General features: G+C 37.3%; 1 protein-coding gene across 4 annotated transcripts in view; it reads right to left on the reverse strand.

Annotated features, from left to right (window-relative positions):
- Positions 1-14393, reverse strand: part of LOC105496151 (5-hydroxytryptamine receptor 1E) — a 91764-nt gene that overhangs the window by 8178 nt on the left and 69193 nt on the right. The window contains exon 2 of one of the 4 annotated variants that reach the window (XM_011766293.2): positions 3031-3137. The exons of the other annotated variants lie outside the window; for them this stretch is intronic. The gene's annotated coding sequence lies outside the window, so the exon portion shown is untranslated. The remainder of the gene's footprint in view (positions 1-3030; positions 3138-14393) is intronic. 4 annotated transcript variants of the gene reach the window in all.

The following is a 14393-nucleotide window of genomic DNA, read 5'->3' on the forward strand; positions in this document are numbered from 1 at the left end:
GGTTTTCTGTTCCTGTGTTAGTTTGTTGAGAATGATGGTTTCCAGCTTCATCCATGTCCCTGCAAAGGACATGAACTCATCCTTTTTTATGACTGTGTAGTATTCCATGGTGTATATGTGCCACATTTTCTTTATCCAGTCTATCATTGATGGGCATTTGGGTTGGTTCCAAGTCTTTGCTATTGTAAACAGTGCTGGAGTAAACATATGTGTGCATGTGTGTTTATAGTAGAATGACTTATAATCCTTTGGGTACATACCCAGTAATGGGAATGCTGGGTCAAATGGTATTTCCGGTTCTAGATCACCTGAGGAATCACCACACTGTCTTCCACAACAGTTGAACTAATTTACATTCCCACCAACAGTGTGAAAGGATTCCTATTTCTCCACATCCTCTCCAGTGTCTGTTGTTTCCTGACTTTTTTTTTTTTTTTTAAATTATACTTTAAGTTCTAGGGTACATGTGCACAACGTGCAGGTGTATTACATATGTGTACATGTGCCGCGTTGGTTTGCTGCACCCATTAACTTGTCATTTACGTTAGGTATTTCTCTAAATGCTATCCCTCCCCCATACCCCCACTCCACGACAGGCCCCAGTGTGTGATGTTCCCTGCCCTGTGTCCAAGTGTTCTCATTGTTCAATTCCCACCTATGAGTGAGAACATGCAGTGTTTGGTTTTTCTGTCCTTGCGATAGTTTGCTCAGAATGATAACTTTTTAATGATTGCCATTCTGACTGGCCTGAGATGGTATCTCATTGTGGTTTTGATTTACATTTCTCTAATGACAGTGATGATGAACTTTTTTTCATATGTTTGTTGGCTGCATAAATGTTTTCTTTTGAGAAGTGTCTGTTCATATCCTTTGCCTGCTTTTTGATGGGGTTGTTTTTTTCTTGTAAATTTGTTCAAACCGTTTTTGACAAAAACATCACAAAATTTTAAATGTACTTTGCCACCCCAATTAATTTCTTATTATATTTATTCTTTTATACATGTTTATATGTAAAAAGGCTTTTTTTTTGCATTTGAAATATGTATTCATATTATGTAACATTAAAAATTCTGGGATCATTACATTAAAGAAAAAATTATATTGCTTATAAGAAGCAGCTTTCAAATTAGATTTTAAACTTTCACAGTAAATAGGCTGGGTGTGGTGGCTCACACCTGTAATCCCAGCACTTTGGGAGTTTGAGGTGGGCAGATCACCTGAGGTCAGGAGTTTGAGACTAGCCTGGCCAACATGGCGAAACCTCATCTTTACTAAAAGTACAAAAATTACCTAGGTGTGTGGTGGCACACACTTGTAGTCCCAGCTACTTGAGAGATTGAGGCATGAGAATCGCTTGAACCTGGGAGACGGAGGTTTCAGTGAGCCAACATTGTGCAACTGTACTCTAGCTGGGTGACAAAGTGAGACTGTCTCAAAAACAAAAACAAAAACAAAACTTTCACAGTAAATATTAAACTCCAAAGGTATGTAAGTGTCACAGTGGGATTACACAACTTTGTCTAATTATTTCTAACATTTTATGCATCATACTGTTCTATTTTTTTTTGGAGAAAAGCATATAACATTACATTGATAATTGTGGAAAATTATTCTCTGAGTAATACAATAAATCAACTGTGAAACAGCATCATCACCAAACTAAAGATGTCTATATTAAAAAAAGTATTTTGTTTCACTTGACATTTGTGGCTGTCCTTCCCTTCCCTTCCCTTCCCTTCCTTTCCCTTCCCTTCCCTTCCCTTCCCTTCCCTCCCTCCCTCTCTTCCTTCCTTCCTTCCTTCCTTCCTTCCTTCCTTCCTTCCTTCCTTCCTTCCTTCCTTCCCTCCTTCCTTCCTTCCCTCCCTCCCTCCCTCTTTCCTGCCCCCTGCCCTTCTTCTTCTCCCTCCTCCTCCTCCTCCTTCTTCTTCTTCCTCTTCTTTTCTTCTTCTTCTCCTTCTCCTCCTTCTCCCTTCTTCTTTCTTCTTCATGCTCTTCTCTCTATCTCCTCTTCTTTCCCTTCCCCTCCCCTCCTTTCTCCTCTCCTCTCTTTCCCTCCTCCTCCTTCTTCCTCTCCTCTCCTCTCCTCTTCTCTTCTCTTCTCTTCTCTTCTCTTCTCTTCTCTTCTCTTCTCTTCTCTTCTCTTCTCTTCTCTTCTCTTCTCCTCTCCTCTCCTCTCCTCTCCTCTCCTCTCCTCTCCTCTCCTCTCCTCTCTCATTCTCTCCAAGATAGCTGTGATTAAGCTGGTCAGTCAATGAGCTAGTGTCATTTTTATAGAAATATAAAATCAAATACAAATGTATATTCATGAGAGCACAGCAATCAAAATTACATGGAAATATTCACAGTTAATGACTGCTGGATAGAAGGCTTATCAAATTCTATGATTTGACTCCACGGGATTTGGTCCAGGAAGACTTCAAGGAAATGTTAGCAGTTTTAAGAAGAGATATAGATTGATGTGCATAAGATTTAACAGACAGTGATTTCAGCAAGGAATGGAGGCAGGAGCAGGTGAGGCACATGTGTAAGAGGGTGTGAATGTTGGAGGGAGTCTTTGGATGGTTTGGAGATAGGTGGCAGGAATAAAAACCTCCAGCCTGTGGATGAGATCTAGCCCTAGTTTTAATTTCTTCTGCTTATAGAGCAAAAACCAAGAAGGGGGAGAGATAGGTGACATTTAGCCTTCAGATATAGAAAATAAAAGAAAACAAGAAGTTCACTGAAGACCACAAATGTGTCAATTGTTTTCAAGACAGTTTGTATCTTTCTGTAATTAAATGACAATCTTTTAGCCTGTTTCCATTATGCACTCACAGTATTTCTATGACTATACCTACTATTCAATGACTCTTGTGTTTCTCTAGTTCTTCCATGGGGCTAGTTCTATGAACAACCCCCTCTCTTTTGTAGACTGAATATTTTCTTCTCTGCTGGTACCTTTCCCTCCTTTTTACAAACAGTTTAAACTTGCATTTGTATCTGAGATAGACTGTAAAATGGAAAGATTGTGGGCTTTGGAATTAGACAGACCTGGGTTCAGATTCCAGCGGTGCCATCTACTAGCTGCTTGGACCGACCTCTCTCCGTTGTTCCCTGTGTTGCATGGTCAAAGTTTCTTCACGTTGACCTCTTTCTCTCTAATTGAATGAAAAAAGTTGTGTTTTTTTTTGTGCATGTACTAATCCTTGGTTATGTTTTCCTTGGGTTCTAGAGATTTATTGGGTAGAATGGTTCTCAATAAAAAGGCTTTTCCATTCTGGTTGTAAGATTGAGAGTATAGAGAGTAGCATTGATAAGGAAAACTTTAGAAATTTCGATTTATAGTAGAGGTAATTAGGAAATGTAGTGATTTTGAAAGCATGCAGTTTAAAAACATCAGAAATAATTCAGCTTTATAGATCTTTTAAATCTGCTCAGTTTATCTGAGCTCCCATAACTCCTAACTGTCATCTCTCTGGTGACATTTTCTTCCTTATTTTGTGACTATTTTTTTTATTCTCCCCAACAGACTATACATTTCTAGTGGGTGGGATGTATGCCTGATTCACATTTTGGACTACTTCTAGTTAAATTAGTAAAAATATTACAGGTTGAGAGCTACTTTCTTAGCTCTTAACATGACTTCCTGGTTTATTTTGTGCCTAAGCCTTTCACAGTAAGAGTTAAATTTTGTATCCCTATGTTGTCAGTCAGGCTGAAGGTGGGGGTTTCAAGAAAGAATGGGAGAAGATAAGATAGACAATAAATAAGAAAGGTTATTTCAAGTGCTTTGCTGAAATGGGGAGTAGAGAAATAACAGCTATGGAGAAGAATGTGGAGTGAATTTTTTTTTTTTTTTTGGAGATAGATCGTCTTTTTTAACTAGGCTATTTACAGTTTTCTTTGCTACTACACTCAGTATCCTTTATATTGGGACAGAGAGCATTTTTGGAGTGAGTGAAATGTAAAAGAGGAAGAAGAAAAGCAGTAGTGGGGGAGGCTGATGAAAGTGGTCAATGGGGCCTGGAGGCATCAAAGAAGTAGAGTTCCTTGAGCAATTTTAGGGATCATGTGGGGGCAGTGAAGACGTCAAAGATAATAGTCATACTCAGGAAATGATTCAACCTCAATTGTGTTGAGTTTCTTTAACTTCTCAGGAAAATAACATGTGGTTTTCTAACCACTACCAATTCCTTAGTGTTTTTCTAACCGCTACCTTAACCACTACCAACTCCATAGTATGATTTCTAAGTAGAACAGAGCTGGTTAAATAGCACCTGGGAATCTGTTAAGCCTCTTCAGCTTTTCACATAGTGTGGGAGGAGGGACTATAATAACACTCAACTCAAAATACATTCTGCAGAACAAAGCCAAATACTAATATCAACACACCAGACTTTTATCAGTCCACCAGAATGGAAAGTTAACTGCAATAATCAGAGGTAAAAATGGATACGTCCTGTGAGGAGTTGATGGAGGACCTTTTTGGGGAATTTGTAACTTTAAATTTCCACTTTATTGTGACATAAAAAATATCATGAAGTCCAAGGCCATATTTAAATGGCTTTTCATAAAAATTACAAATAAGAGAGAATTACTCTAAACCAAACTGGTTAGTGTACGCTGCTCCTCATTTCCTGGGATACTCCGGAGCCTCTGCTATACCATCCCAGTGAAGGTCAGAGCACTAGGGAGAGGAGGTTACAGGGATGATAGATGTTAAGGCCGACTTTGTCATACTATTCTTCAGGGGTTTGTCCTTTGCAGCAGTTGAAGAGGGACAAGAATCTCTTCCTCAACCGGGAAGAGTTTCCAAAGCACCTAAGCATTATCAAGAAGGAGGAGTCAGCTGGCACCTGCTCATCTTAAAAATTCTCTTAAAGAGGGTTTTATATTTTGGATCTGGTTCCTCCAATAGAAAACTGACATGCACTTCATAAGTCCTGATTTACTTTAAACTAAAAAGTGTGCCTGAGTCAGCGGTTTTGGAGAGGAAGTTTGGAGTGGTGACTACCCACATGGACTCTGAATGCTGACTCTGCCACCTGTCAGCTGCGGTGTAATCCTAAGCATGTTCTTTAACCTTAGCCTGCTTCAATTTCCTCCTCTTTAAATCAGGAGTAATGACATCTTTCTCTAAGATTAAGGTAATGTGAAGATCAAATGTGTTAATACACGTAGAAACTGAGAACAACGCTTAATACATAGTAAGTGCTATGTAAGTGTTAGAGGTCATTTGTTATATGAATTTCCTCAGTGTTTTCTGCATTGGGTAATGGAGACAAATTTCATCCCACAAACTCTGATGTGTAATAAAAGCCTATTAAACATAAGTCAACTTAATTTCATTCTTTCTTTTTTTCTTTCCAACTTTTACTTTAGGTTTTGAGGGTACAAGTGCGGATTTGTTCCATGGGTAAACTGCGTGTCACAGGGTTTGGTGTACAGATTATTTCACCACCTAGGTAATAAGCACAGTACACAAAAGGTCGTTTTTCAATCCTCACCCTCCACTCACCCTCTACTCTCATGTAGGCCTTGGTGTCTATTGCTCCCTTCTTTGTGTTCATGTGTTATTCAATATTTAGCTTCCAGTTATAAGCGAGAACATGTGTCAACTTAATTGCTGCCTCTAAGCTTCTCACTTCTCATGCTTGAGACTTTCTCTAATCCCAACCACATCCCCAAGTCTCTGGAGGATTATGCAGGGCCAAGGCATTGAGGTTTGATTGGGGAGAGAGGTTTCAGGTGTCACATGCACAGAGAAAGTCCCTGGTAATATATTTACTGTCCCCTACTCCTACAGTTCTTTCAGATCCAGACTGCTTCCCTAACATTCTTAGGAAATGTCCCAATGTCAGGAACCCCATGCCTAGGCCCTAAGTCCCTAGCCACACCATGCATTTATCCCTTTTAAAAATATTATAGACTCTCCAAGGGACTTTCAGAACTTCTGGCCCGAGTCTTAGACTCCCAGGATCTTTTCTGTTCCTCCATTTTTCAGGGGATAGGTATGTAGACCATGGGAGAAATTCCTTTCTTCCTTCCACTTTTTTTTTCCCTAACCCTTTCAGCCACCTTCTAAAAGCTCTCTTTTCCTTTTTTGCTTATTTACAAATCTTTTATTAATAGATCTCCTATGGGCTTGGCTTTGAGAACATAAATAGGGATTACTGTCTGATACTTCTGCTTTCTGAAATATCTGTGAGGTAAGGAAGTGTAAACCAGGCCACATGCTTGACTGAGGGAGAGAAAAAATAGAAAATAGCATCCAGCCATACATGTAACATTGCTTGTTGACATACTCCTCTTTCCTGGCATTTTTTGAGTTATCTGAAATATGAGACAAATAGCCTTACCACAAAGTTTTGCTAAGACTTTGAATTATCGGAAAATATTATATAACATCTCAACCATTAAAAGTTTAACATGCTTGTGGACCCGGAGCATTCCTGATCAACTCATTTACTTTGCATGCAATCATCATCATTTAGAGAATATTTTCCAGAACTGTTTTGAAGGACCCCAGGGTATACTTGCCTTTCTCTATTTAGTTCCCAGTATTTTCCCAACCTGTATAAGTCCTGACTTCTGTCCCTTCCTGGACACTTCCAGATAACACTTCCCTTTGATAAGCCATTCCCTCCTGCTACAAGGTTTCTGTTTTGCACATGGCCTCTAAACCCAGCCGGGAAAACTGCCCTCAATTCTGTCAGTGTAGCCACCCTCTCTCCTAGCAGCATTTCCTGGCTCCACGTGATGTTCTGAGTTGCAATTGCTCTGCCTCTTGCCTACCAAAAATTCAGAGGTCATACAATAGCTATTACAAATGGCATTGAAGCTGTCTAAAGTCAATGTATTAAAAGTTTAAGCATCTTAGACCAATAACTACTTTAAAGAAACCACAGAGAATCAAGAAACTAACACTACCTTATGATTAGGCAATCATTGGAATCCAAACTGTAAAAAAATTCATGGGTTAAATCACCCAATTTCTTCAAAAATAAATTGCAGACAAGGAAGGCGATGAGAAGTGTGGCATATAGACTAAAAGGGACTTAAAAGACACATAAAAATAAAAGCAAGCCAACCAAAACTATCAGTATCAGGGATATGTATTTGAGTGATGTAACTTTCAAGGAAGCTTAAACATAAGGAGGATGGTTATTTTTACAGGGGAGAAACATGATTGTGATTGAGACATAGCTTCTGTGTTCAGCTAAGTTACATTTCTTGATCTGGGTAGTGGTTTGCAGGGGTGATTATCTTATAATAATTTAATAAACTGTACAGTTATTTTAATTTAAGAGGTTTAAAAAGATGCTCTTAAATGTAAATAATAATTCAGCCTGGAATTCTGTTTCATGCGTTAATCAGCAAGCTGCATTTCATACTCTAAAATCAGTGCCTGTGAACTTAATTATGAAGGACCTCTTGTCTCCAGGAAGAGTCAACACTCACCTTTCCCCACAGAGAATGGCTGCTTTTGGACATTGATGTATGTGACATGCTCAGTTCATTTTTAATTTCACCAATTTAGCTAATCTATTGGTTTTCAATAACTGTTAATTCACCATAAATATTCTTTCATCTCTTCTTTGGTTGTTCTCATTTTGCCCAAATTACTTCCAATCATTTAAAGAAGTCTTCAATATGTACCAATTTCTTCTTTTTTATTATTTCAGGAATGGCACCTTGCCCTCACATTAGTAATTTTATCTTTCTGTTTGTTAAATTTACTTTCTCAGCCTTTGGAAATACTTTTCTTTGCCTCTCCAGGGAAAAGGAAGGGTGGATGATCTGTTTCCCAATTAGATCTTCAGTAGAAGCAGTGGGAAGAGGTAGAGGAGATACTGCAGTGTGGGATTCTTTCTTCTCTTTTTCTTTTTTTATTTATTTAAATTGTGATTGGAATATGATGTGCTTATTACAAGGTTATTATATTCATAAACAAGAACACATTACCATTTTATAAACTCAAAACAGTGCATAGAGTTTTAGGAGATGTTTATATACTCTGGATACAAGTCTTTTGTTGTCACAATGTTTTGCGAACATTTCTTCCATTCTGTGGTTTGCCTTTTGTTGCTTTTTGACAAGCAGAATAGTTTAATTTTTTTTTTGAGACAGAGTCTCACTCTTTCACACAGACTGGAGTGTAGTGGCATGATCTTGGCTCACTGCAACCTCTGCCTTCTGGTGTCAAGCTATCCTCCTGCCTCAGCCTCCCAAGCAGTTGGGACCACAGACATGTGCCACTACTTTGGTTAATTTTTGTATTTATTGTAGAGACAGGATTTCACTGTGTTGCCCAGGATGGTTTTGAACTCTTGAGCTCAAGCGATCCACCACCTCGGCCTCCTACAGTGAGGGGATAGCAGGTGTGAGCCACCACACCCGGCCAGAAGAGTTTAATTTTTAAAAATGTTTAAATTTTTTGTGGGTATATAGTAGGTGTATATATTTAGGGGGTACATGAGATATTTTGATGCAGGCATACAAAAAGTAATCATCACATCAAGGTAACTGGGGTATCTAATATCTCAGCATTTATTCTTTCTTTGTGTTACAAAAAGTCCAATTATACTCTTCTAGTAATTTTAAAATGTAGAATAAATTATTGTTGACTATAGTCACCCTGTTGTGATATCAGCTGCAAGATCTTATTTTTTTCTATCTGACTATATTTTTGTACCCATTAACCATCCCCATTCTCTCCATCCCCTGCCTCTGGTACCCTTCCCAGCCTCTGGTAACCATCGTTCTACTCTCTATCCCCATGAATTCATTGTTTTAAATTTTAGCTCCTACAAGTAAGTGAAACCCTGTGAAGTTTGTCTTTCTGTGCCTGGTTTATTTCACTTAACATAATGATCTCCAGTTCCATTCATGTTGTTGAAAATGACAGGACCTCATTCTTTTTTATGGTTGAACAGTACTTGATTGTACATATATATCACATTTTCTTTTCTTTTTAATTTTTGTTTTTATTTTAAGTTCCAGAGTACATGTGCAGGATGTGCAGGTTTGTTACAAAGGTAAACGTGTACCCTGGTGATTTGCTGCACCTATCAACCCATCACCTAGTTATTAAGCCCCACTTGCATTAGCTATTTTTTCTAATGCTCTCCCTGCCTCCTTCCACCCCCACCCGCAGGCCTGAGTGTGTGTTGTTACCCTCCCTGTGTCCACGTGTTCTATTGTTCAGCTACCACTTATAAGTGAGAGCATGTGGTATTTGGTTTTCTGTTCCTGGGTTCATTTGCTGAGGATAATGGCTTCCAGCTCCATCCATGTCCCTGCAAAGGACATGATCTCACTCCCTTTTTATGGCTGCAGAGTATTCCATGGTTACATGTACCACATTTTCTTTACCCAGTGTATCATTGATGGGGATTTGGGTTGATTTCATGTTTTTGCTGTTGTGAATAGTGCTGCGGTGAACATACACATGCATGTATCTTTATAATAGGATAATTTATATTCCTTTGGGTATATACCCAGTAATGGGATTGCTGGGTCAAATGGTATTTCTGGTTCTAGATCTCTGAGGAATTGCCACACTGTATTCCACATGTTAAAGTAATTTACATTCCCACTAACAGTGTAAAAGCATTCCTATTTCTCCACATCCTTGCCAGCATCTGTTGTTTCTTGACTTTTTAATAATCACTGTTCTGACTGGTGTGAGATGGTATCTCTTTGGTACCACATTTTCCTTATCCATTCATTTGTTAATGAACACTTAGATTGCTTCCAAATCTTAGCTATAATTGTGCTGCAATAAACATGGGAGTGCAGATGTCTCTTCAATATATTGATTTTCTTTCCTTCGAGTATATACTTAGCAGAGGGATTGCCGAATCATACTGAGGAAACTCCGAACTGTTCTCCATAGTGTTGTAGTAACTTACATTCCCACCAACAGTGTACAAGGATTCTGTTTTCTCCAATTATTCACCAGCAGTTGTTATTGCCTATCTTTTGGATAAATGCCATTTTAACTTGGGTAAGATGATATCTCATTGTAGTTTTGATTTGCACTTATCTGATGATCAGTGATGTTGAAGACATTTTCATACACTATTTGTATATCTTCTTTTGAGAAATGTATATTCAAATCTTTTGCCTATTTTAAAATCAGATTATTAGATTTTTTCCCCATAGAGTTGTTGGAACGCCTTATATATTCTGGTTATCATTACCTTGTCAGATGGGTAGTTTGCAAATATTTTCACCCATTCTGTGGGTTATCTCTTCACTTTATTGTTTCCTTTGCTGTGAAGAAGCTTTTTAATGTGACATGGTCCCATTTGTTCACTTTTGGTTGCCTGTGCTTTTGGAGTATTTCTCAAGAAATCTTTGTCCAGACCAATGTCTTGGAGAGTTTCCCCAATGTTTTCTTGTCGTAGTTTCATAGTTTGAGGTCTTAGATTTAAGTCTTTAATCCATTTTGATTTGACTTTTGTATATGGTGATACATAGGGGTCTATTTCATTCTTCTGCATATGGATATCCAGTTTTCCCGGCAGCATTTATTGAAGAGATTGTTCTTTCTTCAATGTAAGTTCTTGGCACCCTTGTCAAAAATGAGTTCATGGTAGATGTACGGATTTATTTCTGGGTTCTCTATTTTGTTTCATTGGTCTATGTGTCTGTTTTTATGCCAGTACTATGCTGTTTTGGTTACTATAGTTCTGTAGTATAACTTGAAGTCAAGTAATGTTACTCATCCAGTTTTGTTCTTATTGCTCAGAATGCTTTGACTACTCTAGGTCTTTTGTGGTTCCATATAAATTTTAAGATTATTTTTTTCCATTTCTGTGCAGAATGTCATTGGTATTTTGATAGGGATTGCCTTATAGCTGTAGATTGCTTTGGGTAGCATGGACATTTTAACAATATTGATTCTTCCATTCCATAAACATGGAATATCTTTTCACTTTTTTGTATCCTCTTCAATGTCTTGCATCATGTTTTATAGTTTTCACTGTAGAGATCTTTTATTTCTTTGGTTAAGTTTATTCCTAGGTATTTTATTTTATTTGTAGCAGTTGTTAATATAATTACTTTCTTAATTTCTTTTTCTGATTGTTCACTGATGGCATATAGAAATGCTACTGATCTTTATATGTTGATTTTGTATCCTTGACTTGACTGTATTTGTTTATCAGTTCTAACAGTTTTTTTTGGTGGAGTCTTCAGGTTATTCCAAACGTAAGATCATATTATCCATAAACAAGGATAATTTGACTTCTTTTCTAATTTGAGTGCCCTTTCTTTCATCTGCTTGCTCTAGCTAGGACTTCCAGTACTATACTGAATAACAGTGGTGAAAGTGGGCATCCTTGTTGGGTTCCAGATCTTAGAGGAAAGGCTTTCAGTTTTTCCCTATTCATTATGATACTAGCTGTGGGTCTGTCATGTGGCTTTTATTGTGTTGAGGTATGTACCTCTATACCCATTTTTTTGAGGTTTATCAATCATGAAGGGATGTTGAATTTTATCAAATGCTTTTCAGCATCAACTGAAGTGACCATATGGTTTTTGTCCTTTATTCTGTTGACACAATGTACCACATTCATTGATTTGCATATGTTGAGCCATTCTAGCATCCCAGGGATAAATCCCACTTAGTCATAATGAGTGATCTTTATTGTGTTCTTGAATGTGGCTTGCTGTTGGTTTGTTGAGGATTTTTCCATCAACGTTCATTAGGGTTATTGGTCTGTAGTCTTCTTTTTTTGATATCCTTGTCTGGTTTTCATATTAAGGTAATACTGGCTTCATAGAATACATTTGGAAGTATTTCCTCCTCCTCTATATTTTGGTATAGTTTGACTAGAATTGGTATTAGTTCTTCTTTCAGTGTTTGGTAAAATTGAGCAGCGAAGCCATCACGTCCTGGATTTTCCTTTGCTGGGAGAACTTTTTATTACAGCTTTGATCTCATTACTTGTTGTTAGTCTGATCAAATTTTGGATTTATGCTTGGTTCAATCTTGGTAGGTTGTATGTGGCCGGGGATTTATCTATTTCTTCTAGGTTTTCCAGTTTATTGACATATAGTTGCACACAGTAGCCTCTAATGATCTTTTGAATTTCTCTGATATCAGTTGCAATGTCTCCTCGTTTCATCTCTGATATTATTTGAATCTTCTCTCCCTTTTCTTAGTTTGACTAATAGTTTGTCTATTTTGTTTATGTTTTTAAAAAACAACTTTTTATTTCTTTGATTTTTTTGTATTTTTTGTTTCAATTTAACTTATTTCTGCTCTGATCTTTATTATTTCCTTTTTTTATAATAATTTTGAAATTGGTTTGCTTTTGCTTTTCTAGTTGTATAAGATACATTGTTAGGTTGTTTATTTCAGGTTTTTCTACTTTTTTCTTGTAAGCACTTATTGCTGTAAGTTTTTGCTGTATCCCATAGGTCTTGATATGTTGTGTTTCTATTTTCATTCGCTTCAAGAAAGTTTTCGATTTCCTTCTTTTTTTCTTTTTCTTTTCTTTTCTTTTCTTTTTGTTTTTTATTGAGATGGAGTCTCACTCTATTCCCCAGGCTGGAGTGCAATGGTGCAATCTTGGTGCACTGCAAATCCTGCATCCCAGGTTCAAGCAATTCTCCTGCCTCAGCCTCCCAAGTAGCTGGGGCTACAGGTGTGTGCCACCATGCCTGGCTAATTTTTTTATTTTTAAGTAGAGATGGAGTTTTGCCATGTTGGCCAGTCTGGTCTCGAACTCCTGACCTCGGGTGATCCGCCAGCCCTGGCCTCCTAAAGTGCTGGAATTACAGGCTTGAGCCACTGTGCCTGGCTCTCAGTTTCCTTCTTAGTCTCCGACCCAATAGTCTCTGACCCAATAGTCTCATAGATAGTTCTTTTTTGATAAACGTAAAAATTGATCCTTCTGGTCTTAAAGCTTGAAACTTGTATTTGTTTTTTATCTGAGTTCCTTCCTCAGGAAATGACCTTCAGGCCTCTCACAAAAAGTATTAAAGAACTGAAACTCACCAGATCACTACATCCAGACAATGAGAGGCCAGATGCTTCATTTGTCACGATTGCTTCCTTGCCGCTGTCTAGTTCCTGCTTTCTTACACATTGTTACATTTCTTCCCTGCTATATAAACCCCTAGTTTTAGTCAGTCAGAGATATGAATTTGAGACTGAGCTCCCATCTCTTTGGCTGCAGCACCTAGTTAAAATCTTCTTCCTTGGCAATACTCATAGTCTAAGTGACTGGCTTTTTGTGTGGCAAGCTGCAGGACCTAGACAGAAGTCCTGGTGTTTCAGTAACAAAGTGTGTTTCTTGTAGGCACCAGATTGTTGGGTCTTGTTTTTTAAATCCATTCACCTACTCTAGGTCTTTTGAGTAGAGAGTTTAGTCCATTTACATTTAGTGTTATTATCCATAAGTAAGGACTTACTCTTGCCATTTTTTGATTTGTTTCTGGTTGTTTTCTGGTCTTCTTTTCCTTCCTTCTTTTCTTTCTGTCTTCCTTTTGGCAAATGTGATTTCCTCTGGTGGTATGTTTTAATTTTATGTGTTTTCTTGTTTGTGTTTGTGTTATATATTTTTTTGATTTATGGTTACCATGAGGCTGGCAAACAATCCCTTATAGCCCATTACTTTAAACTGATGACAACTTAATACTAATTTCCTAAATAATAAGCTAACAAGCAAAGAGAAAACTAATAAAAATGCTACATGTAAACTTTATCCCCCACTTTTAAACTTTTTGTTGTTTCTATTTACAGCTTATTATACTGTCTTGGAAAGTTATTATTTTTGATAGATTTATCTCTTAATCTTTCTACTCAAGATATGAATAGTTTACACACCACAATTATAGTGTTATAATATTGTGTTTGTTTGTGTACTTACTATTTCCAGTGAGTTTTGTACATTCAGATGATTTATTATTGCTCATTAATGTCCCCCTTTCAGATTGAAGAACTTCCTTTATATTTCTTGTAGGACAGGTCTGGTGTTGATGAAATCTCTCAGCTATTGTTTGTCTGAGAAAGTCTTTATTTCTATTTCATGTTTGAAGGATATTTTTGCATGATATACTCTTTTAGGATAAAAGTTGTTTTCCTTCAAGCATTTTACATATGTCATGCCACTCTCTCCTGGCCTGTAAAGTTTCCACTGAAAAGTCTGCTGCTGGAGATAATTGGAGCTCTATTGTCTGTTGTTTCTTTTCTCTTTCTACTTTTAGAATCCTTTTTAAAATCTTTATCCTTTGGGAGTTTGATTATTAAATGCTTTGAGGTGGTCTTATTTGGGTTAAATCTGCTTGGTGTTTAATCGTCTTCTTGTACTTGAATATTGATATCTCTCTCTAGGTTTTGGAAGTTCTTTGTAAAAATAATTTTATATTACAATTGTTTTATCTTTTTGCTTAATTGA

This window comes from Macaca nemestrina, chromosome 5, assembly GCF_043159975.1.
Source record: "Macaca nemestrina isolate mMacNem1 chromosome 5, mMacNem.hap1, whole genome shotgun sequence".
NCBI classification, from domain to species: Eukaryota; Metazoa; Chordata; class Mammalia; order Primates; family Cercopithecidae; genus Macaca; species Macaca nemestrina.